The following is a 23911-nucleotide window of genomic DNA, read 5'->3' as shown; positions in this document are numbered from 1 at the left end:
TCCTTCTCATAACATAAAACTAGAGGTTGTACATAGAATGGATTACGGTATGACATAGTTGACACCTAAAATTAGGTTCCACTGTACTGTTTTGTACTGTATTAACTTCTAATAAAATAAACAACAAAAAAACAAAAAAAAAAGAACAGCTGCATGGACAAACCAGGGAACTATAGGCTAGTGAGCCTAACATTAGCGGGGGCAATTAAATAAATGCTGGAGTGGCTCAGCAGGTCAGGCAGCGTTTGTGAAGGGAAAGGACAAGACATTTTGGTCAAAATCCTTCTTCACACTTAAGTGGTGGGAAAGTGTCTGCAGGGATGTTTAAGGGACAGGATCTGGCAGCATCTGGAAAGGCAAGAACTGATTAGGAATAGTCATGTGTGGGAAGGAACTGCAGATGCTGGCATTGAATGCAGGAGTTGAAACATCATGTTACAATTGGACGTTTGTTGGCACTGGGCCTGTACTCGCTGAACTTAGACTTAGATTAGACTTAGATCTTAGATCCTTTATTTGTCGTTGCCTGCAGCCATACATGTAATAATAAACAACAAAACACACAATAAACACAAATTAACATCCACCACAGTGAGTTCAACCAGGCACCTCCTCACTGTGATGGGAGGCAAAAATCTTAGGGTTACTGTCTCTTCTCCCTCTGCGCTGAGGCGATACCCCACCGGGCAATGGTAATCAATCCCGCGGCTCACCGAGCTCCGCGAACGGGCCAGTTCTCCGCGGCCCGGGGTGGTCGTAGCTGCCGCCCTCCAGTCCAGCGGACGCAGCTGTTGCCACGGGAGCTCCGGAAAACAGGCACCAGCCTGTGACCCGTGAGCTCCCGACAATGTCGTCCACTGGCCCGCGGCCGAGCCCCGGATTCAGGTCGCCTGAGAATTCAGGAAGTTTGGAAGAATGAGGGGGGACCTCATTGAAACATACTGAATAGCGAAAGGCTTGGATAGTGGATGTGGAGAGGATGTTTCCACCAGTGGCAAAGTCTAGGACTCAAGGTCATAGCCTCAGAATTAAAGGGCGTTCTTTTAGGAAGGAAATGGGGTCAAGCAGAGAGCGTTCTTGTCACGGCCCCGTTTCACCAATCTTTCCACCATCACACACAGGAAGCATAAGGCTGACATCATTGTGTGCAGATGCCCTGAAGTGTGTTCAGCTCTGAACAACTTCTAATCTTGTGCGTGGACTCGGTAAGAAGACGAAGGAAGGAAATGAGGAGAAATTTATTTAATCAGAGGGTGGTGAATCTGTGGGATTCTTTGCCACAGAAGGCTGTAGAGGCCAAGTCAGTGGATATATTTAAGGCAGATATAGATTGATTCTTGATTAGTACAGGTGTCAGAGGTCATGGGGAGAAGACACGAGAATGGGGCTAGGAAGGAGATTGATCAACCATGATTGAATGGCGGAGTAGAGTGGATGGGCCGAATGGCCTAATTTTGCCCCTATCACTTATGACCTTATGACCTTATTTGTACAAGTTGTTGTTGAGACCACACTTGAAGTATTGTGTACATTTCTGGTCACACACTTATAGGAAGGACGTCATTAAGTTGGAAAGGATTCACAAGGAAGTTACTGTGACTAGGAGGCTTGAGGAATGGGAAGCTGGATTGACCGTGACTTGTTTCTGAGGCTGAGAGGTGGGTGTCCTTATAGAGCCATATAAAATCATGAGAGAGGCATAGATAAAGGCAATTGTCACTGTCATTTTCCCCAGCACAGAGAGTCTAAGGCAGCACAGTGGTACAGCGGTAGAGCTGCTGCCTCACAGTGTCAGAGATCTGGGTCCAATGCTGACTACACCGGCTGTCTGTGCACAGTTGTAGGTTATCCCTTGTGGCTGCTTAGGCTCTGGCATCCTCCCACAGTCCCAAGACGTGCAGGTTTGTCGGTCAATTGGCTTCTGTAAATTACCGCTAGTGTGTAGGATGGGACAGCATAAAACTAATCTATGGGTGACTGATGGTCAGCAAGGACACGGTTAGCCGATCAATACAGCTTCCATGCTGTATCTCTAAACTAAACAAAAGCTTGAGATTGAATGTAAGAGGGGAAAGATTTAAAAGGTGCATGAGGTACAACATTTCCATACAGAGGGTGGTGGGCATAAGGGACATGCAGCCAGGAGAAGTAGTAGAGGCAGGTACAACTCCAACATTTATAACACATTTGGACGGGTACTTGGAGAGTAAATGTTTGGAGGGATGTGGACCCAATGCAGGCAAATGAACTAGCTCGTCAGGACCTGAAACATCATCAATTCCTTTACTCAGAGATGCTGTCTGACCCGCTGAGTTACTTCCCCAACATTGGGAACAATCTTCCTGCATCTAGCCTGTCCAACCTCTTCAGAATTTTGTAAGTTTCTATAAGACCCCCCCTCGATCTTCTAAATTCTACAGAGTGCAAGCCGAGTCTATCCAGTCTTTCTTCATATGAAAGAACTGACATCCCAGGAATCAGTCTGGTGAACCTTCTCTGTACTCCCTCTATGGCAAGAATGTCTTTCCTCAGATTAGGAGACCAAAACTGTATGCAATACTCCAGGTGTGGTCTCACCGAGACCCTGTATAACTGCAGTAGAACCTCCCTGCTCCCATACTCAAATCCATTTGCTATGAATGCTAACACACCATTCGCTTTCTTTACTGCTGCTGCACCTGCATGCCTACTTTCAATGACTGGTGTACCATGACACCCAGGTCTCATTGCATCACCCCTTTTCCTAATCGGCCACCATTCAGATAATAGTCTGCTTTCCTGTTTTTGCCACCAAAGTGGATAACCTCACATTTATCCACTTTATACTGCATCTGCCATGCATTTGCCCACTCACCCAGCCTATCCAAATCACCTTGCAGCCTCCTAGCATCCTCCTCAGCTAACACTTCCCCCCCAGCTTTGTGTCATCCGCAAACTTGGAGATGTTGCATTCAATTCCCTCGTCCAAATGATTAATATATGTTGTAAATAGCTGGGGTCCCAGCACTGAGCCTTGCGGTACCCCACTAGTCACTGCCTGCCATTCTGAAAATGACCCATTTACTCCTACTCTTTGCTTCCTGTCTGCCAGCCAGTTCTCTATCAACATCAATGCTGAACCCCCAATACCGTGTGCTTTAAGTTTGTATACTAATCTCTTATGTGGGACCTTGTCGAAAGCCTTCTGAAAGTCCAGATATAACACAAACACTGGTTCTCCCTTATCCCCTCTACTAGTTATATCCTCGAAAAACTCTATAAGATTCGTCAGACATGATTTACTTTTCATAAATCCATGCTGACTTTGTCCAATTATTTCACCACTTTCCAAATGTGCTGCTATCCCATCTTTAATAACTGACTCTAGCAGTTTCCCCACTACCAATGTTAGAATAACTGGTCTGTAATTCCCCGTTTTCTCTCTCCCTCCCTTTTTAAAAAGTGGGGTTACATTAGCTACCCTCCAATCCTCAGGAACTACTCCAGAATCTAAAGAGTTTTGAAAAATTATCACTAATGCATCCACTATTTCTGGGGCTACTTCCTTAAATACTCTGGGATGCAGCCTATCTGGCCTTGGGGATTTATCGGCCTTTAATCCATCCAATTGTATAATTGACTTAAATAATCTGCCGGAAATAGCAAGGGATCGGGGGTCAAATGAGATGGAGGAACTGAGTGAAATCCAGGTTAGCCAGGAAGTGGTGTTAGGTCAATAGTCAATAGTCAATAGTCAATAGTCGACAATTAAATAGACTATTGACTATTGACTATTGACCTAACACCACTTCCTGGCTAACCTGGATTTCACTCAGTTCCTCCATCTCATTTGACCCCCGATCCCTTGCTATTTCCGGCAGATTATTTAAGTCTTCCTTAGTGAAGACAGAACCAAAGTAGTTATTCAATTGGTCTGCCATGTCCTTGTTTCCCATGATCAATTCACCTGTTTCTGACTGCAAGGGACCACATTTGTTTTAACTAATCTTTTTCTCTTCACATATCTATAAAAACTTTTGCAGTCAGTTTCTATGTTCCCTGTCAGTTTTCTTTCATAATCTATTTTCACTTTCACGTGTCATACCCTCAAAGCTACCTTTCTTGAAGTTCAGAACCCTTGTCCTCTGTAGGCTGCTTTTTCACTCTAATCCTTGTATGCTTACCTATTGTTTTGACTACTATCCCAAGTTTCCCTCGTTACAACAAGGATGCACTACCTTCCTGATTATTCTTTTGCCAAACTGGGATGAGCCTTGTCTGTAGTTCATCCTCTACAAGTCTTTAAATGCATCCATTGCATATCCACCGTCAACCCTTTAAGAACAATTGCCAGTCTATCTTGGCCAACTCACGTCTCATACCCTCAAAGTTACCTTGCTTTAAGTTCAGAACCCTTGTTTCTGAATTAATGATGTCACTCTCCATCCTAATGCAGAACTCAACCATATTATGGTCACTCTTGCCCAAGGGGCCACGCACAACAAGACTGCTAACTAACCCTTCATCATTACTCAATACCCAGTCTAGAATAGCCTGCTCTCTCGTTGGTTCCTCTACATGTTGGTTTAGAAAACTATCCCGCATAATTATAACTGCTCTGGCACTGGATGGTGCGCATTTTCCCTTTGTAGGTCACATCAATAGATGCGGCCGCTCTGAATTCTATCTTTAAAACAAAGCCACAGGATGGAGAGGTCTTCTTTAACACTGTTGCTTATTAAAACAAACCTTCAATCAGGATTGGCTCAAGAGTAACTCAGGAGATGAACTTGGAACATCGCAGAAATGACAAGTAAACGGCAAACTTGTCATACCCGTGGGAACTCGGTTAAACTCTTGATCATACACTTGCAATCTCGTACACAACCACGAGTCTTTCACTTTGTGGTACCTCTTGTGTCAACTCGCAATGTGAGACTCAGCTTTCACACCTTTTCTTACATGGGCACTTCCCTCACAAGGCCGCTCGTTCACTGCCGCTCCCCAAGAGACGTCTTGCTTATTTTGACTGATAAATTGCCTAATGTACCAATTTACAAACCAATTTCCTCAGTTTTCAACTGTTTTCCCCCTCTGACTCACTTCTAACTCTCCTCCCACTCGGGCTAGAGCCAATCAGTGTTATCTCCTGCTTCTCTTTGTTGCTGTTGCTTCCAAATCCACAGGAGCTCTGAGTAAAACACTTCAACAAATTAGCTCTGAGCTCTGAACTGCAAAAGACTATATTATTATTGCACTATATTTCTTGTTTATTGAATTTTTTCTTTTTTTTTTCTCTTACCCAGTGACGTACTATGTTTATATATTTGCATACTCTGTTGTGGTGCAGCTAGTAAGAATTGCATTGTCCCATCCGGGACATATGACAATAAAACACTCTTGACTTGGTCATCACAGATTAGAGGGGTCCCAATGGACTGAAGGGCGTGTCCGACTTACGAGACGTTTGAACAAACTGTCTGTGACCTTCAAGCTCGGGGGCACTCGCCTGAAAAACCGCCAGACAGACAGACAGACAGACAGACAGACAGACAGACAAACAGACAGACAGACAGACAGACACACAAAAATCTGAAATTCATACGCCAAGTTGATACCAAGTTGAACAGGAAGGTTAAAGACGGCTGGCACAGTGTACGGTAAGTCATTTAAAAGAATGGGGAGGGGGGTGTGATGGGAGGAGAAGGTGGGGAGAAGGGGGGGGAGAGAAGGAGTGGAGACACTTTTAAGAAGCCAGGCAACTTTCAATAAGCCAGAGATACACAGCTGTGAAGTTCAGCGGGCATTTAACATTACCGGTCAGTTTTCCTTGGTTCTGAAAACTCATGCTTACGATTTTTTTTCCCCCAATGAGCCAATTAAAATACCCGGTCAGCAAAGGAGATTACCAACGGCTACCTCAACTACCTACAACGACATGGTGGCCCCACTACCACTGCACTACGAGTTCAAAAGTATCAATTTTCTCCATGCCGACCAATTTTTATTCGCGGAAATTTTTTCAGCTTGTTGAAAAATTTTCCCCGACCAAACTGAGGCGCGAGTAGTAACCACAATGGGGGAACTCCTCTCGACTATGAAGGAGACTTACTAGAAACCACCTACGACCATGTGTCGACCATGCTGCGAGCTTGTGGCGAGCGCAGACTCTCACAAACTCGCCAATAAGGTCGCCATAGTGGGAGAGGCCCTCAACTCTCTCCCTTGTTGAGTATGTCTCTATATATATCTCTGAAGTATATCATGAAAGGTCACACAGCAGCAGTGAACATTGATTTCACGTTTCAACGCTTTCATGAAAACATGACTGCTTGATGTAGAAAATAACAAAATAACTATCATGAATGTAACTTGCACACCAGAACAAAGGAAGGGCCACAGCTGGTGAAGTAAAAGCATCAATTTCTAAAACAGAAACCTGACAAGCAAGACATAACCATACAATTCCCGCAATTGTCTTCAGACACAGAGGTTAGGGCAGAGCTGTGGGGCAAAGAAAAGGCATACATTGGAAGATACGAACATCAAGTCATGCGGCATTTTGGCCAATTGGGCCTCCACAGTCATGTTGACCAACAAACATCTATCTACACCAATCTGACATCAGCATTAGGACTATAGTCTCCTGTGCTTTGATGATTCAAGTGCTCAATTAAAAATGCCTTAAATATTGTGGGAATACCTTCCTCAGGCAGTGCGTTTCAGATTCCAACTACACTCCAGGAGAAAAAAAATCTTCCTCAGACCCCTTCTAAAATTCTTACCTAAACTATGCCCTCTAGGTTTAAACACACCTGCCGTGAGGAAGAATTTCCCATTATCTAACTTGTCTATGTCCCTTATAATTTGTGTGCTTCTATCTAGTCCCCCCCCCCTATCCTCCCTCCGTCTTTACGGCCTCTCCCACTTGGGCAACCTAATTCGCGAGTTCTGGCGAGTTTGCCCTCGACTCATGCTCACAGCATGGTCGACACAAGGTCATAGGAGGTCTTTGTAACTCTCCTTCTTGCTCGAGAGTGGTCTCCACGTACTCGAGGCCTCAGCTAGGACGCGGCATATTTTTCAACATGTTGAAAAATGCCCGCGAGTAAAAAAAGGTTGGCATGGGAAAAAATCCATACTTTTTTTACTCGTAGGTTTAGTCATGGTAGTCGAGTGTAGTCTAAGGTAGTCGTAGATAGTCTTCATCATAGTCGAAAGGAGGTCAAAGGAGATCATCTTCACGCTCCACTATTCGGTGTCAATTTTTGCCGAAGTTAGTCGTAGCAAGTGAACATAGTCAAAGGAGATCGAAAGAGGTCTTCTACATAGTCGAAGGAGGTCTTCAACATATCATTTTTTCAAACTCTCCTAAATTCTTCTAAACTTGCCAATTCGGTCGCTCAAATAGGACAGGCCCTTTAGCTTCCTCCACTTCAATACAAAGCCTCTTCAGTTTGTGTTCATTTGTTATCAGGCTCTTTACAATGATGCTGAGCCCAAAAAATGAATAACCCTTCCCCTCACCCCCTCTTATCTCCAAGGTCCATGCTAGAAAATGCACAAGTAACATTTCAGCTGCTGTCAAAGGAAAGCTTTTCTCTTGTTCACAGAGTCTGATTCACAAAAAAAATCTTGAAGATGTACTAGAGGACAAGAACCCCACTGACAAATATCCCTTTCAATCCTCTTTAGACTATACTCATAATCAAGGTAAATAACTCCACCACAAGGAAACAATTAATCTATAACAGTACATTATTTATCTGTCTTAAGTTTTAGACTTTACATTTAAAGGGTCATTGAAAAAAACCCAAGTATAATCAGGTTAGATAAAAATGCTGGAGAAACTCAGCGGGTGAGGCAGCATCTATGGAGTCAAGGAATAGGCGACGTTTCGGGTCGAGACCCTTCTTCACACTGATGTCGGGGTGGGGGGGGGGGGGGGGGGGGGGGGGGGGGGGGGGGGGGACTGCGGGGAAAAAGAAAGGAGGAAGCGGCGACAGTAGGCTGTGGGAGAGCTGGGAAAGGGTAGGAAGGAGAAAGCAAGGACTACCTGAAATTGGAGAAGTCAATGTTCATACCGCTGGGGTGTAAACTACCAAAGCGAAATACGAGGTGCTGCTCCTCTAATTTGAGGTGGGACTCACTCTGGCCATGGAGGAGGCCCAGGACAGAAAGGTTGGATTCGGAATGGGTGGGGGAGTTGAAGTGGTGAGTCACCGGGAGATCAGGTTGGTTAATGCGAACTGAGTGGACGTGTTTGGCGAAGCGATCGCCGAGCCTGCGCTTGGTCTCGCCGATGTAGATCAGTTGACACCTGGAACAGCGGATGCAATAGATGAGGTTGGAGGAGGATGCAGGTGAACCTCTGCCTCACCTGGAAAGACCGCTTGGGTCCTTGGATGGAGTAAGTATAATCAGGATATCATTTCCATCGTATAGGAAAAAACAGCAGATGCTGATTTACACTGAAAGTAGACATGAAATGCTGGAGTAACTCAATGGGACAGGCGGCATCTCCGGAGAGAAGAAATGGGTGATATTTCAGGTCGAAACCCTTCTTCTGACTGAGAGTTAGGGGAAATGGAAACTAGAGATATAGATGGTGATGTAGAGAGATATAGAACAAAGAAATTGAATAATTTGGATCCCAAATGGAAAGAAACCAATTGTTCTATATCTCTCTACATTACTGTCTATATCTCTCATTTCACTTTCTTCTGACTCTCAGTCTGAAGACGGGTCTTGACCCGAAACATCACCCATTCCTGCCTGTCCCACTGAATTGTTCCAGCATTTTGTATCTTTTCCATAGAACCTTTGCACTTTACCCTAAAATACATTTAAAGTAGAGTAAATATCTCAGTGAAGTTTTATATTAAATTTTAAATAAAAGACCAGGAAAATAACTTGGTTTCCAGCTACTCGGTAATCGGGTCATGATGTAAACACAAAAATCAATACAATTTGAGGCCACTCATATTTGGAATGGAATACTGTATTGACACATGTGACAAGTCACAGTGAAATTCTTTGCTTGCTTACCCAAGGTATGCACATAGTCGCTACATTAAGGTCGCTCATAACGTTACAAACTACTCTCGCCAGCTTCACCTTTGTTCTCACCCCTCCTCCAACGTCACGGCAATCCCGCCACACCGTCCCCTCTATTGTTCTTCCCACTTCCCCCCCTCACGGCTGTCCCCACGCGCCTTCATCGATCGCCACACGGCCGTCTGCAGGTCAACCCGCGAGGCCCCACTGATCCATGAGGCATATTCTGGTCCATTTTGTGGGTTAGTATTAACTTGGATGGAAGACTTGATGAACGGATGCAAGATATTTGCATATATTCTAATTGCACACTAAACTCACACCCAATACTCAATGGTCTTTTACATTGCAAATTGTTTTTTTCACCCAGATTACTGGTTTAAATATGAAGGGAACTCGATGCACTTCCCGGGGACAATCGGAAAGCTTCTTTCTTAAGTACGTTCCTGGAATGTACTACGTGTTTTAGAAATTATATCCTACTCTCACTATGAAGAGCCTGTCCCTTCGGCGACCTTATTTGCGACTTTAGGAGAGTCTACCACAAAGATTTATCAGCCTTCAGTCCCATCTGTCTATCCAACACCATTTCCTGACTAATGTAATTTTCCTTCAGTTCCTCCTTTATATTCTTGGCTAGCTTACCTTCGTACCTCATCTTTTCTCCCCGTATTACCTTTCAAGTTACCTTTTGTTGTTCTTTAAATGTTTCCCAATTCTCTGGCTTTCATCTTTACTATGTTATACGTCTTCGCTTTTAGTTTTTTACTGTCCTTGACTTCCCTTGTCAGCCACAGCCGCCTCTTACTCCCCTTAGAATCTTTCCTCCTCTTTGGAATGAAATGTTTCTGCATCTTCTGGATTATTCCCAGAAATTCCTGCCATTGCTGTTCCACCGTCATCCCTGCTAGGGTATCTTTCCAGTCAACTTTGGCCAGCTCCTCCCTCATGGCTCCATAGTCCCCTTTATTCAACTGCAATACTGATACTTCTGATTTTACCTTCTCCCTCTCAAATTGCAGATTAAAACGTATCATATTATGGTCACTACCTCCTAATGGTTCCTTTACTTTGAGTTCCCTTATCAAATCCGGTTCATTACACAACACTCAATCCAGAATTGCCTTCTCTCTGGTGGGCTCCAGAACAAGCTGCTCTAAGAATCCATCTCAGAGGCACTCTACAAACTCTCTTTCTTGGGGTCCAGTACCAACCTGATTTTCCCAGTCTACCAGTATATTTCCCAGAACCACTGTAGCATTACCTTTGTAACATGCCAATTTTTACTCCTGATGCAACTTGCACCCTATATCAAGGCTACTGTTTGTAGCAATGTTACAAAATTTTGAGATTTTAAAAATCAAGTCTGCAATTTATCCCATCAGATAAAGCATAACAACAAGTTTAATTTGACACCAAATTCACTTTCATATCTCAAGTATTAAAAAAGGTATGGCCATTTTCATACTCGGAAATTAGCATCTTGTTTCCTATTGATTTTCAATGGACATTACCAAAAAGCTGTGATCTTGGATAGTCAAAAGCCCGTAACTTTCTTAAGAAGTAAGAGAACTGAATGAAATTTTCACCTATCATAGATTGAAGCATTCTGAAAAAATATAAAACAATCTTACTTGGATGACATGAAATTAAAGCATATAATGAGCTAATTACCTAATTGTAGCTAATTACAAAACCTTTGACCCGGTGACAGAAATGGTATTGCCTTTCAACCAGACTGCCTTGAAAATTCAAACATTTGATATTCTCAAGATCAGAAGTTTAATATTATTGTATAATATGCTGTAAGTCAGTTATGGATAGGTAAATAAATTACAATTTCTAGCAAAAGACCAAGTCTTTATGAAAAAGATCAATTGCTAGCTGGTACATTGGCATATCATAATCAGTAGCATCATCATACTCCTCAGACTGCAACCAATAAGCAACTCTGTACACGTTGTTTTTCCTCAATTTTTCAATTTTAGAAAAAAAGGTAGAGATTATAAAGTTAAACGCTAAAACAAATAGTAAATACTAAAAAAGAAAATCATGTTTAATCAAAATTCAATTACTAGATATAAACATCCATTTCTTAAATAGCCTAAGTGTCCAAAGATTATTCACAAATAATTCACAATATAACATGATTTTTATATCTAATTTACATTAATTTATAGGCCAAATGGAAGGAATTTAGTGTTCAATTGCTGTAAATAAATGCCCATTTAAATCGGTTTCTAGTGGGTTCCTGTGAACGCGCTGGTTTAGAACGTTCACATCGCGCTGGATTAGTGCCCTCAAATGCCGAGAATAATACTGCGGGATATAAAAAGCCCAAAATGAACTACTCGCTATAGAAAACTTTATAAACATGGTTACATACACGCCCCATTTAATGTAAAAATAAGATGCATACCTTTAATTGTTTGCTTTATAAAACCCTGGGGCTGCGAGAGGTTGCGAAGTGAGAGAGTGATTTTAAAATTATTATAACTATATTATCGAGGCCTATAAAACTAATAATACCTTTTGCGACCGGGTCTTGCAGCGATTTTTCGTTAATGATTTACTAGGCTGAACATCTGCGATTAGAACAGCCTAGTAAAAATCGCGTTTTAAACCCGCCCCCTCCAAACAGCGCCAAAATCGCGGACATGGCTTTGGGCAGATTCCCAATGACGATTCAGGTAGGTTTTGTAACATACCTACTGTTTGGGGCTCTGTAGATAACTCCCATTAGGGTATTTTTACCCTTACAATTTCTCAGTTCTATCCACAATGACTCTATGTCTTCTGATTCTATGTCACCCCTCGCAAGGGACTGAATTTTATTCCTTACCAACAGAGTCACCCCACTCCCTCTGCCCACCTGTCTGTTTTTTCGATTGGATATTCCCTGAATATTACGTCCCATTAATTTGGGAGTCTTTTGTGTCTTTTCCTGTACTCTCATTCCCTTTAACTCCATCCATATACCCAATTTATCAACCCCTCTCCCCCGCTATTTAGTTTAAACCCACACGTGTAGCTCTAGCAAACCTCCTGCCAGTTAAGTTGCAACCCATCCCTTTTGTACAGGTCCCCCCTAGACCAGAAGAGATCCCAGTGGTCTATAAATCAAAATCCCTGCCCCTTGCACCAGCCCCTCAGCCACACATTCAGATCCCCCATCTCCCTGTTCCTGCCCTCACCATCACGAGGTACTGGAAGCAAACAGGAAATAACCACCCTGGAGGTCCTGCTTTTCAGTCTTCTTCCTAAATCTCTAAACTCTAACGTTGCAAAACCTCCTTCCTCTTCTTCCCGCCAACAACCACTTCCGGCTGCTCCCCTTCCCCCTTGAGGATGCCCAGCAATTGGTCCGAGACATCTTGGACCCTGGCTCCAGGGAGGCAACAAACCATCCTCGAGTCTTGCCTGTTGCCACAGAATCTCCTGCCTGTACCTCTCAATATTGAGTCACCTACCACTACCACGTTACCTGACGTAGGTCTCTCTGGTTGACCCTCAGCGCCAGGATTTAATTGAAGGACCTGTCCGCCGCTCGGACTGGAAGTGTCGTCCGTCCCGACAGCTTCCAAGAGGGTGTGCCTGTTTACACCAGGTACAGCCACCGGGATCTCCTGCACTCCACGCTTATTTCCCTTCCTCATCGCCACTCACCTTTGCTCTTCTAGTATCCTTGGTGTAACAACCTCATTGTAAGTCCTGTCCAGGAAGCTCTCGTTTTCCCGGATGATCCCCAGGTCATCCAGCTGCTGCTCCAGTTCCCTAACACGATCCTTCAGGAGCTGCACCTGGGCAGTATTTCTACAGGTGTAGTCGTCAGAGGCACCAGCAGTGTCCCTGACTTCCCACATCCTGCAAGAGTCCCACTGCAGCAACTTGCCTGCTATTATTTCAGTCGGCAAATCCCAATTGGTTGTGCCTCTCACCTTCTCTACCTTTGAGCGTAGTCTCCTCGCCGAAGACTCTCGAGCCAAAGACTCGCACTTTACTCACCAAGGCACTTCACCACAACAAGGCCGCTCCCTTACAGCTGCACTGATTTATATCTGTTACCTAATCAACTACTTTAGGGCTAATTTGTAAATTACTCGAACCTGGGCCTTTGGCGCTCTTTTTAAACCTCCGTTCCCACTGACTCACCTACATCCAGCCATTACTCGCTATCGCTGCTTCTGGCTGCTGCTTCTCTCTCCCCAACCTTTGCTTTGGGAAAACAATAAATCACTTCCCTCTGTCCTGCAAAGTTTAGCCAACAGCATTTGCAGCATTGACAAAAATTATCCTGTTACTCATGGCCTAGTTTCAGAGCTATAATAATTCTCCACTGCATTTCCATGCACAACTGATGATTACAAGGACACAGTCACTGCCTGCTACTCAGCTGCTCAATCGACCTGCTAATCTTGCCGTGCACGTTCTCATCCTAATCATTGATGTAGATGACAAACTGTAACGGGTCCAGCACCGAGCCCTGAGGCACACCACTACTCACAGGCCTCCAGTCCGAGAAGCAACCTTCCACCATCACCCTCTGTTTCCTTCCATGAAGCCATTGTTATTTCATCAGTAAATCTCCTTAATAAACCAATCAGATTATACACAACCTTCCCTTCACAAATGCAAACACAGTGATTGTTCTTGATTGCCAGTTTAAATGTTTGGTCTTCACAGATGCCAAGCTGAATTATCTGCAGTTAGCCAGAGTATCCCCATCTCCATTATTAAACGTCAATACATTTGTTGTCTTTCGGTCCACCTACACCATGTCTACATTAAAGGGGATTGATAGATTCATGTTCACGGGTGATAGGAGCAGAATTAGGCCATTCGGCCCGTCAAGTCTACTCCGCCATTCAATCATGGCTGATCTATCTCTCCCTCTTAACCCCATTCTCCTGCCTTATCCCCGTAAACCCTGACACCCATACTAATCAAGAATCCATCCATCTCTGCCTTAAAAATATCTATTGACTTGGCCTCCACAGCCTTCCGCGGCAAAGAATTCCACAGATTCACCACCCTGACTGAAGAAATTCCTCCTCATCCTAAAGGAATGTCCTTTAATTCTATGGCTGTGACCTCTGGTCCTGGACTCTCCCACTAGAGGAAACATCCTCTCCACATCCACTCTTTCTAGGGTAAATAATAGTGAAGGCTTCTTCTATTCCATTTTGAACCTTTTATGTGCCTAGAATTTGTTTTATCTGATGCTGGCAGCTTTTAAATGTGTTAGATCCCATAAATGTATCCTCAGCCAGAGTTTTTCATTACTAATAGTTCATGTCCTTCCTCCTTGATGCCAATACCCATATCAACCACTCCTCTGCAAGCAAAGTATTCATTCAAAATCACATTTTTGCCATTTGAGTCGCCATTTGGCCCCAATCTTTCCTTTTGAGGTTTATTAATAATCTTGAAGTTTTCCTCGTTTTTAGTAATGTAGCATCAAAACAGACTCTTAATTACACAATACCCATGGGGAGAAGGCAGTAGAATTTTTGACATGTTTAGGGAGGAGTGAATGGGAAAAGGCTTCCTATCTACACCGTCCGTATCTCTCAATATAGTATACGCCTGAATCCAGCTCATACAGGCTCCATCACTCATAGGATAACAAACCCAGCCTCGCCAGTCTCTCTTCATGTGTGAAATACGAGATCACAAGACAACATCCTGGTGATTCTCCTCTGCACCATCTCCAGTGCAAACATGTCCTTCCTGTGATGTGGTGACCAGAACTGCGCACAATACTGTGGTCTTGCTAAAGTCCTCTAAAATCGTTCCATGCCCTGCTCTCTGGGAAAGACAAAGCCGGGACATATCGCTGCTCTCATATTCTGCATCCCAGTTAATGAAGGTAAGCATCCCATATGTCTTCTTCTCCACATTTATTCGCGATGCTATTTCAGTTCAGTTTAGTTTATTGCCACATGTACCGAGGCACAGGGAAAAGCTTTTGTTGCGTGCAAACCAGTCAGCAGAAAGACAATACATGATTACAATCATTCCATTTACAGTGTACACACGATAAGGGAATAACGTTTAGTGCAAGGTAAAGCCAGCAAAGTCCAGTTTTAAAAAAACCCCAAAGGGCTTTTGAAAAAAAATTCTGATTGTGAAAATGTAATGATTCCAGTACTGAGGATTTTGTTAGCAATTCAAAGCCAAATTGTGACACCAGCTGACTGATCCTGCACCAGGTTAAACCTGATGTAATAAAACAGAAAGAGTCGCTGCCTCACAGTGCCAGAGACCCGGCTTCGATCCTGACTATGGGTGTCCTCTGTACGGAGTCTGAACGTTCTCTCCCTGTGACCATGTGGGTTTTCTCCAGGTGCTCCTGTTCCCTCCCACACTCCAAAGACGTACAGGTTCATAGGTTAATTAGCTATGGTAAAATTGTAAATTGTCCCTTGTGTGTGTAGGATAGTGCTAGTGTACGTGGTAATCGATGGTCAGCGAAGACTAGATGGGCCGAAGGGACTGTTTCCATGGTGTATTTCTAAAGTCTAAAGTGAAGTCTAATTCTAGGATCTGCAGTTGTTTGCAAATCCACAAACCAATTCAAAGGAAGAGACCCAAGGGAATAAATTGAGTTATTGTTTTTATTATTTTAATTAAATTTCAGTATTTTTGTAATATGTCTATTCTGTCCTTAATGGTTCCAATGGCAGAGTCATTCAAAAACACTAAGAAACCCACTGGTAGCTCGGTTACCGGGGGTTTGCTGTAGGAAGGAACCGCAGATGCTAGTTTAAACTAAAGATATACACAAAATGCTGGAGTAACTCAGCGGGACAGGCAGCATCTCTGGAGAGGAGGAATGGGTGAAGTTTCGGGTCGAGGCCCTTGTTCAGTCACCCATTCCATCTCTCCAGAGATGCTGCCTGTCCCGCTCAGTTACTCCAGAATTTTGTGTCTATCTACAAGGCTCTGCTGTCTATCAGTGTTTAATTGCCACCAGTGTTGCTCTTAACTTTGCTGCTTGTTTCGAGGTCGATTTGGGCCAGTGAGATTACATTTCCAGATCTAGATAAGGTAGGTTTAGGGGAATGAAGCCATCTGGTGATAGGCCTCACTTTGGGCAATCAGGTCCAATGTATCATTAATGGGAACAGTTCAATTAACCAGTTTATAATAACTTCCCCACCCCCCTAGCAAATAACCAGTTTGAACATGAGGAATAACCATGGGAAACATGAAATCTTGACATTGATTCTTGATGACTCTCTTTGCAGCAATGTCTCTACATAATATATTATTTCCTGTGTATAAAGGCTAAAGCTTTATTTGTCTTTACTGAGACAGAGGCAGAGACAGTTGAACTTGTAATTTGTGACCTTCTGTGTGTTTTTATGATCTGAAAGCAGTATGTCCCAGCAGGTCCCAGAATCTCATGAATAGGCCATTGTTTGATAAATTAGTGATGTTCACCCAGAGTCCTTCTAAACTCTAGAGTTTAATCATTCTAAAAATGGTTCATATGTAGGAAAATCTGCTCTGACTGTGATGTTTCTTCTCGGTCAGCCAGGGTAGGACAGGGCCAGTCCCTTTACCTCTTCCCTCGATTACATCCAAGGGCCCAGCCAGTCTTTCCAGGTGAGGCAGAGGTTCACTTGCACCTCCTCCAACCTCATCTACTGTATCCGCTGTTCCAGGTGTGGACTACTCTACATCGGCGAGACAAAGCGCAGGCTCAGCGATCGCTCAGTCCGACTAAACCTACCTGATCTCCCGGTTGCTAAACACTTTAACTCCCCCTTCCCATTCCCACACTGATGTTTCTGTCATGGGCCTCCCCCATTGCCAGAGTGAGGCCCAGCGCAAATTGAAAGAACGACACCTCATATTTCGCTTGGGCAGCTCTGAATGACCCTGATTACATTTCATCTCCGTTTGCTTTGTTGTCACCTTCCCCTTGCTAACAATGATCTATTCAACATTTTCCTTGAACTCCATCTCTTTTGATGTCTCATTTTCACACCTTCCCCTTCCTTTTCTCTGTGTCTCCCTCTCCAATGACTCTCAGTCTGAGGAAGGGTCTCGACTCAAAACATCACCCATTCCTTCTATCCGGAGATGTTGAGTTACTCCAGCATTTGGTGTCTATTTAGGGCAGGGCATAGCCCAATACAAGGGCGGTCACAGTGGCACAGCGGTGGAGTTGCCACCTTACAGAACCCACAGCCCCTGAAACCCGGGTTCGATCCCGACTACGGATGCTATTCAGTGTTTGCACCTTCTCCCCGTGACCTACAGTACGTGGGTTTTGTCAGAGATCTTCGATTTCCTCCCACATTCCAAAGAAATACAGGTTTGTAGGTTAATTGGTTTGATGTAAATGTAAATAGTCCCTAGTGTGTGTAGGATAGTGTTAGTGTGCGGGGATCGCTGGTCGGTATGGACTCGGTGGGCCGAAGGGCCTGTTTCCGCGCTGTATCTCTAAAAACTAAGCTAAAAATCACGTGTTGCAGTGACATTCATAAAGACATTTAAAATTTTTTTAATTAATGCTAGAACCATTAACGCACATAAGGAAATCTAAACATTTTAATAACCTTAATTGAAACAATAAAAAAAGCTTCAGTTACCTTTCTCACAGCAGTCAATTTCACCTATTCCCTACAGGTGGCTCACTGTCTTTGTGTCTGGTTAACACAGTATGGATTTCAGGAGGGAGATTTGCAAAGTTAAGAAATTCACTGTTTGACTCCATCAAGAGTCCAGTTAAGCACCTTAGACGTTGTACACCTGCTGGGTGCAAATCTACATCACTGTTTCCAATCAGATCAGCATATCCGCTGATTGATCTACAATGCATCTCAGTGGAAAATTTGTCCTGTCATAGCGTCATAGAGTGATACAGTGTGGAAACAGGCCCTTCAGCTCACCTGCCAACACCGGCCAACATGTCCCAGCTACACTTGTCTCTCCTGCCTGCTTTTGGTCCATATCCCGCCAAACCTGTCCTATCCATGTGGCTGTCTAACTGTTTCTAAAACGTTGGGATAGTACCTGCCTCAGAAACGTCCTCTGGCAGCTTGTTCCATACACCCACCACCCTTTGTCAAGTTTGAAAAAAAAAAAAAAAAAAATGTCATGCGAAAATTCAGTTGATTTGGTATATATTAATCCTCGTAAAATCCATTGAATTGTGAGAAAGATTTTAAAGTTAAACATAACTTCCTTTAAACAAACAAACATACAAAAAGTAGGAATTAATGTCAATTTTTCTCAAATGTAGGGGAGTGACCTACAGTATTCCACAAAAAGTAGATATCTGATATAAAAACAGAAAGGTTATCACCCTAAAATATTAATTCTGTTCCTCTATACTTAATATTTTCAGCATTTTCTGTTTTTACTGCACAGATAGTTCTTTTATAGAACCATACTTATTTACTATGAACCAAAAATAAATCATAATAGGATTTAATATTCATAGAATATTAATTAAAAAAACACCATTCAAATACTGTCTGTGAAGATTTAAATTTCACGTGAAAGGAAGACACAATATAAAGTCGCAAAATGCTGGAGTAGTTCAGCGGGTGAGGCAGCATCTATGGAGCGAAGGAATGGATGATGTTTCGGGTCGACCGAAATGTTGTTCATTCCTTCGCTCCATAGATGCTGCCTCACCCGCTGAGTTATTCCTGCATTTTGTGTCTACCTTCGATTTTATCCAGCATCTGCAGTTCCTTCCTACACAATATAAAGTCAGACAGGACAGGCATCATCATAGAAGGAATGGGTGATGTTTCGGGTCGAGACCCTTCTTTAAGTCTGAGCTACTACATTACAGCATTTTGTGTTCATCTTCGGTGTATCTGCAGTTCCTTCCGACACATAATATAATGTCAATTCACCTACTGCCAAAACAGAGTAACAGCAGATGCGATCTCACTCTGCACTGGACCGCTTGGACAACAGGAACATGTATATCGGGCTGACCACAGCTCGACAATATCAGTCCTTCCAAACTCATTGTCAAAATCAGGGAGCTCACTCTCTTCTCGTTCGTACGCAATTGGTCCCTCAACTTCCTGAAGATAGACACAAAAAGCTGCATTAAGTCAGCGGGTCAGATAGATTCCCTGGAGAAAAGGAATAGGTGGTGTTTTGGATCGAGACCCTTCTTCGGTTCAGATACTAGCTTCCTCGTTGACAGTCTTCGAACCACATAAATTGGCAACAATACCTCCTTCTCGCTAACCATCAGAACACGGGCACCTCAAGGCTGCGTGCTCGGTCTCCTTGTCTACTCTCTTTATACCTATGACTGTGGAAAGAGACAGCTCAAATGCCATCGTTAAATTTATCAATGCTGCCACCTTTGTGGTACCTGCGCGGGTTTTCTGCGAGATCTTCAGTTTCCTTCCACACTCCAAAGACATACAGGTTTGTAGGTTAATTGGCTTGGTATAAAATGTTAAATTGTCCCTAGTGTGTGTAGGGTAGTGTTAATGTGCGAGGTCGGCGTGGACTTGCTTTATCTCTAAAGGCATTTAAAGTTATGAAGAGATTTAACAGAGGAGGCAGAAGATGATTCATCTCCAACAGATAACTTTCAAGCGTCTTAACCTCAAACTTAGTCTGATAATGAAATTGGGTCAAACTTCCTTTTACCAATGTGCATTAAAGGTGATACCCAAGTTTTAGTTGTTAAGGGGCTGTCCCACTTGGGCGACCTAATTGGCGAGTTTAGAAGAGTTTGAACAAATGACATGTTGAAGACCTTGTTCGACTATGTTGAAGACCTCCTTTGACCTCCTTCGACTATGTTGAAGACCAGCTTCGACTAGCTACGACTAACTTTGGGAAAATTGGACACCGAATAGTGGAGAGTGAAGACGACCTCCTTCGACCTCCCTTCGACTATGATGAAGACTATCTATGACTTCCTTCGACTACCCTCAATTACCTATGACTAACATGCCGACCTACTAAGACCTACTACGACTAAACCTACAAGTAAAAAAAGTATCGATTTTTTCCATGGCGACCTTTTTTTACTCCCGGGCATTTTTTAACATATTGAAAAAAACGCCGTGACCTAGCTGAGGCCTCGACTATGCGGACACCACTCTCGAGCGTGAATGAGAGATACGAAGACCTCCTACGACCTTGTGTCGACCATGTTGCGAGTATGAGTCGAGGGCAAACTCACCAGAACTCGCGGATTAAGTCGCCCAAGTGGGACAGCCCCTTTACTTCTACTGTTGATAGATGGTTGAAGGAAGAGATAATATATATCTCTGGGAACAGCAGAAAATCACAGCATGAGCACTGTGTAATCTATGAGGAGTGAGTACCAATCTGAATTGGCTGGAATGAATAGTTTTATCCATGTTTATAAATACATATAATTCTTTACCTTCCAGGTCGGCTTTTCAATAAGCATTTTGGTTACGAAACATTTAAAAATAGTTCTGAATTGTGACAGGTAGTCTGTTACAACTGGCTTTCTGTGATTCGTTCAAACAATCAAGACAGGTGTTAAACAGCTTGTGCCCCCAGCCCATCAAATATCTCCCTCTTTTCTTTCTTAAAATAAATAAAGTTATAAATTCCTGTTTATGAAATATTTAAATAGTTCTCATTTTTTGAATGCCTGAACCATGAATATCACAGACAAAAGAAAAGGCCCAGTGTAAGGAATTGTTGTATCTAGTTTAGTTTATTTACTTTAGAAATACCGCGTGGAAACAGGCCCTTTGGCCCACCGAGTCCACGCCGTCCAGCGATTCCCGCACATCAACATTATCCCACACACACACACACACTAGGGACAATTTACATTTATGCCAAGCCAATTAACCTATAAACCTGTACCCCTTTGGAGTGTGGGAGGAAACCGAAGATCTCGGAGAAAAAACCCACACAGGGCACGGGGAGAACGTACAAACTCCGTACAGACAGCACCCGTGCTACAATATGTAACAATGTGCAACAATGTGTAAAAATATACGACAATGTGCAACAAGTTGTAACTATGAGCAACCCGGGTCTCCGGCACTGCAAGCGCTGTAAGGCAGCAACTCTACCGCTGCGCCACCCTGCCGCCAGATTTGAATGCCTTGAATATGTCCTGTTCGTGTCTCCAAGTACTTTACAGAAACATAAAACATTTTTCCTAACAAAAAAAGATGATGGTTTATTTGAAAAGCATGACTTTCATAAACTGTCTTGTAATTAAAACAGGTCAAATGTGTGGAACAGTTTCCCGTTTTCCCAAGTTTTATCCAGATACTGCAAGAGAGGAAATGAGACACAAATGCTGCTTGTCTGACTCAGTGGTGCTCTGAGAATTCACGATGGTGACTCCATACAGCTGGGCAGCAGAACAACGCTGCCAATATCAACACAGATGGATTCCATTTCAATCTCTGCAGGGCGTTCTATTCTGAACACTATCAGACTGTTTGCAAGGCAAGGACCCTCCTGAATTCTGAACTAGCACAACAACTTTCACCATACTATTGCATGTTTTACAGCACAAAGATACTATAAGAATTACAATGGGAACAAAAACATAACAAACATATTGTAAAAAAGGAAGTGTGCTCTTTGACATCAGACCTGCATTCCCTGCTACACGAGTTGCAAGAGGTTCACGAAGGCTTGCATCAAGATTATGTCAGTAAACGACCTGTCCCACTTAGGCGATTTTTGCGGCGACTGGACCCCCCCACGACAATGTCTATGACAAGCTATCACCTAGTCGACGTCATGCTACACAGGCAACAACCTACAAAAACCAAAGTCAACCAAAGTCAACCCATGACAAGCTACGACAAGCAATGACCCTGCCGGTGAAAACTGAAGCCAACTGAAGACAATTCAGTCGCCGGTACCTGTCGCCGGTTGACGTAGGTCGTCGCCAATGGAATTCACCGGAGCCTGCACCCGGCGACAATCAACGTCACCTAGCGCCAACTTGTGTCATCCTGGCGACAACCTACGACAGCACCTACGACAGGAGACGACAAGCTACGTCAAGCCCACAGTCGCCAAAAGGTTTTGAACATTTCAAAATCCAGTGGCGACCAGACAAACGTTACGACTCTTTAGGCGACTTGAGGAGACTCCTCACGACCATGCAGGCGTCACCCCGTGACCATGTAGCAACAGCCTAGTCGCCGAAAAAATCACCTAAGTGGGACGGGGCCATAAGGATGCCACAATGCACAAGCTTTCTCCCATTATGTTTAATTATGATGTGATCAGTAGAAGATATTGCATCATCCGCATTGTTAACCAATACTGATATTACCTCCTGTTTCTGCCTTGTTGTTGAACGATATTGATCTGTATTGTAAGAAGATAGACACAAAAAGCTGGAGGAACTCAGCGGGTCAGACAGCATCTCTGGGGAAAAGGAATAGATGACGTTTCGGGTCGAGACCCTTCTTCAGACTGAGAGTCAAGTTGTACCAGCTTCAAACGGAAAGGGAAGCAAGAGGTATAGATGGTGATGTAGAGAGATATAGAACATGGTCACGGTGGCGCAGTGGTACAGTCGCTGCCTTATAGTGAATGCAGCGCCGGAGACCTGGGTTCGACCCCGACAACGGGTGCTGTCTGCCCGGAGTTTGTACGTTCTCCCTGTGACCAGCGTGGGTTTTCTCCGAGATCTTCGGTTTCCCCCCACACTCCAAAGACGTACACGTTTGTAGGTTAATTGGCTTGGTAAATGTAAAAATAAATTGTCCCTAGGATAGTGTTAATGTGCGGGGATCGCTGGTCGGCGCAGACACGGTGGGCCAATGGGCCTGTTTCCACGCTGTATCTCTAAACGAAATGAATGAAAGATATGCGAAAAAGTAACAATGATAAAGGAAACAGGCCATTGTTAGCTGTGGGCTAGGAGAAAATGAGTTATAGACAATGAGACTCAACAAGACGACTTTGAAGCTGGTACAACTTGTGGTGTGTCCCCTGTTTCTCATGCTCAAATGAACAGAACAATATCCAGTGTATTGGTAGAAGTCCTGCAACTTATCAATGCTGAAGTTCTGAGCCAATGCCAAATCCGTAGGGGCCTTTCCCTTAAAAGCCTGGACTTGCAAATATTAAGGATGCAATAAACTTTTCTTTAGGGCCGCTCTATGAATATGATTTTGATGAGTGATCGTACGGCTGGGCTTGTTGCCCTGGAATGCTTCAGCAACCACACTGGACTCATCACAAATGCTACAAAGAGCTGAGTTGAAGGTTTAAAAAAAAATGCAGGCTGTTTTCAGCAATCTTGTTTGCTCTGTGATCCTCCCCATCTCACCGCCTTTTCACCCCCTGCTGCTGCCTGTATCCATGCCTGGACTTAATTTTGAAGTCTCTCCCAGGAGATGGCCCGATGTCAATTTAGTGCAGATGGCTGGTCTGTCTGCTCACTGTGCCACCTGAAATAAAGACTTTAATCTCTCCAGTTGCTGAGGGGTAGTAAGTGATGAAGGTAATCTGGGACTCAATGGGGGAAGATAGGAGTATCTGGACAGTTTACTCCGGACAGTCAGTTGCAAGAAAATGGAGAATAAGAACAAAATAGATGGTGTAGTGGCCTGGTCAAGGTCAGGAAAAGACCGGGCGCCAGGCGGATTCAAAAGAAGCTTTTTAATTCCAACAGTTCAAGAACACACACCGACATTCTTATCTCTACCCCTCGGGAGTCGACCGGTAAACCCCGTGGCAAACCTAGCACAAGGAGTGGGACCGCCACAGGACCCCCCCCAAGTACCCGAGGTACAAAACGGACAGGACGGCGTGCACGACGGCCAGACCGGGTGCACACTACGCTCGGACCCGGAACAGGCGCCTGATCAACAAGTGCGGTGCACACTACGCCACAATGTGATTGATTAGG

The 23911-nt window shown here is 43.8% G+C and overlaps 1 protein-coding gene across 5 annotated transcripts in view; it reads right to left on the bottom strand.

Moving 5' to 3' along the window:
- afap1 (actin filament associated protein 1) overlaps positions 1 to 23911 on the bottom strand; it is a 334355-nt gene that overhangs the window by 85988 nt on the left and 224456 nt on the right. The window lies entirely within an intron of this gene.

This window comes from Leucoraja erinacea, chromosome 1, assembly GCF_028641065.1.
Source record: "Leucoraja erinacea ecotype New England chromosome 1, Leri_hhj_1, whole genome shotgun sequence".
NCBI lineage: Eukaryota > Metazoa > Chordata > Chondrichthyes > Rajiformes > Rajidae > Leucoraja > Leucoraja erinaceus.
The sequence above is the reverse complement of the archived record's forward strand: the minus strand, read 5'-3'. Positions and strand labels throughout refer to the sequence as shown.